The 5092-nt window shown below is 33.7% G+C and overlaps 1 long non-coding RNA gene across 1 annotated transcript; it reads right to left on the bottom strand.

The window, feature by feature from the left end:
* Positions 1–439: 439 nt before the first annotated feature.
* Positions 440–2684, bottom strand: LOC134324624 (uncharacterized). The gene is made up of 5 exons (XR_010014202.1): positions 2458–2684; positions 1637–1706; positions 1404–1457; positions 1095–1201; positions 440–751 (listed from the first exon to the last, which is right to left on the bottom strand). It is a non-coding gene; the product is annotated as an uncharacterized LOC134324624 (long non-coding RNA).
* Between the last annotated feature and the right edge of the window lie 2408 nt (positions 2685–5092).

The following is a 5092-nucleotide window of genomic DNA, read 5'->3' as shown; positions in this document are numbered from 1 at the left end:
AATTATTTCACAGTTCTACTATAACAATTTCATAGTAAAACTGTAAACCTGATTGATTATTTTACTGTGATGTTTAACAGTTCCACTGTAAACTTGGTAAACAGTTTTACTCTGAACGTCACAGTTTACTTTGACTATAATTACTGTACTTTGACATCAATTATACAATACAATACAGTGTATAGATCTCACAACTCAGAACTGTATCTTTGGCTCTTTGCCATTTATTAAGCAACGGTATAATTTCAAACACGCACAAAAACAACTGGTAAGGATACCTTCTAAATGGTAAACTGATAACACATTTACCAACTTGGCAATGTATATTGCAATGTTAAATGTTCTATAATAATAGTAATATAGAAAATAATAGTAATAGATTGTATTTGTTATATAATAACAATTATATTACACTTAATAATTTATTTTACGATGGTAATTATACAATAATATAATTTTATTATACAGTAATATATACAATTATATAACTGAATAATGTATTGTGTTATAAATCTATATATATATAAACTCTATACATACATAATGAAAAATCTAATTCATAATCATTCACTATGCATTTAATTATGGCAGTATTGGGTGCTTGGATGTGTCCTATGTCTTTGTGTGTGTGCGGGGGCGAGAATTGTGAAATGAATTACACCTCTTGTTTTCCTAGCTTGTCCACATCATTGAATTTGCTGGTGAAGTACACTTTTTGGACCTCCTCCATGGGAAAAATATGTTTGTCCACCTTTGAAAAATAATAAATAAATAATCAAACATTTGCCGCCATCACCTTTAAGCTACAGGGGCCCTAATATACTTGATCAGCAATGCCTTACATCTGATGTATCATAAGGCATATACTTGGTGAGCGTATCAATATATAAATGCAAACATATGTTTATACATGTTCAAAAGATTGATTGATCTTAAGCAGAGGTTAAAGTGACAGACAAAGTACCGTGTATTTTATTTTTTATATATAATCTGTTGTTTGAGTGCTCAATATATGACGAGATATATAAACTGGGTGATCTCACCATTAATACTTATTGTGCAAAAAATATTTATTGCTGAAAAACATGACTTACCTTCATCTGCACTAATGCAGACAGATCTTTTTTTTTAAATTTCATTATTTTAGCAGCTCTGACTGCCTTAAGATGGATCGGCATGGCCCATCTGATTCACTAGTAGACTGAAAAAGAATCAAATAATTTATATCAGCAGCTATGCAATCAGTACACAGTTTAGCATTCACCCCGTGGTAACACACCCAACAGAAGTTAAAAACAGTCAGGGCTTTAAGCATATATAGATGGGCAGGCGGGCACAAAGGTGGATGAATGAATGGATGAATAGACATTGTCAGCACCAAAACTGTATCAACTAGCACTTACTTCAAGTTTCCCAGATCCAGGCCTCCTTGTAATTTTCTCCTTTACAGCATAGTCCTAGAATGAAATGATTTAGGATATGTAGTTATCTGAGGCTACAAAAACAGTAACATTCTGTGGATGTGATAGTAAAGCAATGGACTGAATATCAAACTTGCTGCTACTATCATGAACTAGAATATGGAAAACATGTCCTTATGTGCTGATGTAAATGTAGGCAGATACTGTTACAATACCCGGGTCTTCTCTGTTGGACACTAAGACTCTCTCAAACTCAGCAGCCTTCCTTGACATGTGGCCATTTTCCTGGAATAAAAATACTGTTTTTAATTTCATATTTAAAATATGTAGTTAACAGAATGCTACAATAGCTTAAACACAGTGGCACGAATGCAGGGTTTTCCCTGGGTTGTTGGTGGGCTTACGTGGTGTGGTCACTGGGCTTGGGCTTAGGTGGTGCCCAAGTCTTATAAGAGTAGGGAAAACCTGAAATGTGTGTTAATAGACATTTTCTGAATAAATCATTTAAACTTTGATCAACTGCCTCAGCTTCACAGCAATAATTTAAAGCACACAATCATTCAAAAGAAAAAGCTGGACCTCCACTATTTTAAGAGCAACAATGTTTTAATTAATGTAGAGATATGTGTACAAATAAGACATATATATATATATATATATATATATATATATATACTGTATATATATATATATATATATATATATATATATATACATCAATTAAATGTGGACGTTAACCTTGTTGCTCTTAAAATAGTGAAGGTCCAGCAAAAACTAAGTAAGTTAAGTAGTCTTAACGCGTTGCAAACATTACTAAACATTTAAAAAGCACACAATCAACTAACGTCAGCTAACAGACTGTTAATGCTAATGTTATAGTTTAGCTAACGTCCCAAGTAACTAATTTGAAGACATATAATCCTGAGACCTGTGTTATTTTCGGCTTTCTAAAATGGGCACCTATTTTTAATAACATTTCAGGCATAGTAAAGATATCATTGTTTATTATTATAAACTGTTTAAGTTTATGACTTACCATCGAACTTCAGGGTTTAGCAGCGCGCCGCTTCACCAACGTCTTTTTATCCATTTCTCACTTTCCAGATAACAGTTTAGCCGTTGACGAGATTTTCCGTCGTCAGATTCTTGTGTCTTTTAATAAGCTCTGACTCAATAACACATGTAGCAGGAACTTTATCTTTAAGTAAATACACAGCGCGGACTTTAACAGACTCGTTTGTGAGAATTAAATCACTGAAACTGACTCTACATTTGTATTTCGCGCGGTTCACCTGACTAGAAGCTCGAGACGCTTGGTTGAGATAACGGTCTCAAATCAAGTGCGCATGTGCGCGCCCAGCTGTCCAGACTGACATCATGTGTGTAGAAGAGAGATTTGCGCAGAATAGGCAGAATAAAAGGTTATAAAGTCATCTGTCTGATGTAATATTGATGTAATGTAATATTTGTCCTGTCTGCATGAGGTTATTTGTATTTTTGTAATATATGTAAATCTGTTCTGTATTCTTTTTTTATTGGAATATTGTTAATCATCTAATTTTTTTAGTCTTTTTGACATGTTTTTCATGTCATGTAATTAACTTAGCCCCACACACATACACCATTCACGTACCTCCTTTAAATAATACATAAATATTATATTATTATTGTCTTGATATTTGTATGTTTTCGTTTACCTATGTGATCATAGTTAAACTGTAAATTACTGTAAACATCAAACATTAGAAGAGGTGACTATGAACTATTCTTAGTTGAACTGTAAACTGTAAGTTGACTGAATTTTACAATTCAACAATATCATGTTTACAGTTGAACTGTAAACTTCACAGTCAATATTATTAAACACCGGAAGAGGTGGCCATGAACTTCATGGTAACATGAGAGTTCACAGTTGTACTCATGGTCAAACTGTAAAAATGACAGTAGAACTATGAACTATAATGGTTCAACTGTAAACTTAACAGTTAAACTGTAAACTTCACAGTCAATATTATTAAACACTGAGAAGATTACCATGAACTTCATGGTAACATGAGAGTTCACAGTTGTACTCATGGTCAAACTGTAAAAATGACAGTAGAACTATGAACTATAATGGTTCAACTGTAAACTTAACAGTTAAACTGTAAACTTCACAGTCAATATTATTAAACACTGAGAAGGTTACCATGAACTTCATGGTAACATGAGAGTTCACAGTTGTACTCATGGTCAAACTGTAAAAATGACAGTAGAACTATGAACTATAATGGTTCAACTGTAAACTTAACAGTTAAACTGTAAACTTCACAGTCAATATTATTAAACACTGAGAAGGTTACCATGAACTTCATGGTAACATGAGAGTTCACAGTTGTACTCATGGTCAAACTGTAAAAGTGACAGTAGAACTATGAACTTTTATGGTTTAACTGTAAACTTAACAGTTGAACTGTAAACTTCACAGTTACTATTATTAAACACTGAAAATGTTACCATGAACTTCATGGTAACATGAGAGTTTACAGTTGTACTCATGGTGAAACTGTAAAAATGACAGTAGAACTATGAACTTTTATGGTTTAACTGTAAACTTAACAGTTTTACTGTAAAACTTCACAGTACATTTTTTCCTGGGTACGCCCAGCTGGATGGCTCTTAGAGTGGCTCCTGGATTTGGCATTTATGACAGATTTAACCAACATGTTGAATGAGCTTAATTTAGAGCTGAAAGGCAAAGACAAATGTGTGGTGTACATGATCAGCTCTGTGAATGCTTTCAGATGAGTTGTTGTCCTCAAGTTGCAGGGTCACAACTTGTCATCGGAGCTGGAAAAGCAGGGGGCATCTTGCATACATCTGAATAGTGCATGGTATATTGAACAAATTCAAAACGTCATAGCAGACTTTGCACAGCGCTTTCGAGACTTTAGTTAGCTTGAGCCGATTGCAACATTCATGTGCTTTCATTTGGTGCTTTCCAAGTTGATGTTCTGGCTTCAAAAACTGCATCGTTGTTCCACATACACCCATCTGCTCTTGAAGAATTTTAACCCTACAATCTGACATTCATATACAAATGTGCCACATATTTGACAGCATTTGTTTGGATCAAATAACTTGTGTGAATCAGTCTTTTCCCACATGAAAATAATTAAGGCTAAATATCGGTCCAGCCTTACTGATGAACACTTGGAAGCTGCTTGAGAATTGGCATCAGCAACTATTGTCCAGACTACATAAACCTGGCAGACACAATTCAGTGCAAATCATCAGAACAGGGTTAGTGTGCTTTTTCAGTTGCCCTGTAATGCTGAATATCAATATAGGCAACTGAAGTGCATTTTAAAAAGCTTCAAAGCTTTTTTTAAAAAATGATGAGGTTAACTTTAAAAAGTAGATCGCAAAGACATGTCAACTGAAAATAGTAAATCTCAAGCCATAAAAGTATGAGAACCCCTGAAGTAGGTTTAGACCCTTTGATTTATTTGCACCCTTTATTGTGTTGTGGCTTTACTTTTGAATAGATAAAATTGCAATTTTTACCCATCAATCTACACTTAATCATTTATAATCACATGAAAACATGTTTTTAAAACTAACTGAAAACTAAAAACTGAAATCTGTTATTCACAAAATAATCCAGACCCTTTGCTGTGGCATTGCAAATT

Source organism: Trichomycterus rosablanca, chromosome 12, assembly GCF_030014385.1.
Source record: "Trichomycterus rosablanca isolate fTriRos1 chromosome 12, fTriRos1.hap1, whole genome shotgun sequence".
Lineage (NCBI taxonomy): Eukaryota > Metazoa > Chordata > Actinopteri > Siluriformes > Trichomycteridae > Trichomycterus > Trichomycterus rosablanca.
Note: the sequence above shows the minus strand (reverse complement) of the source record. Positions and strands in the feature narration are given on the sequence as shown.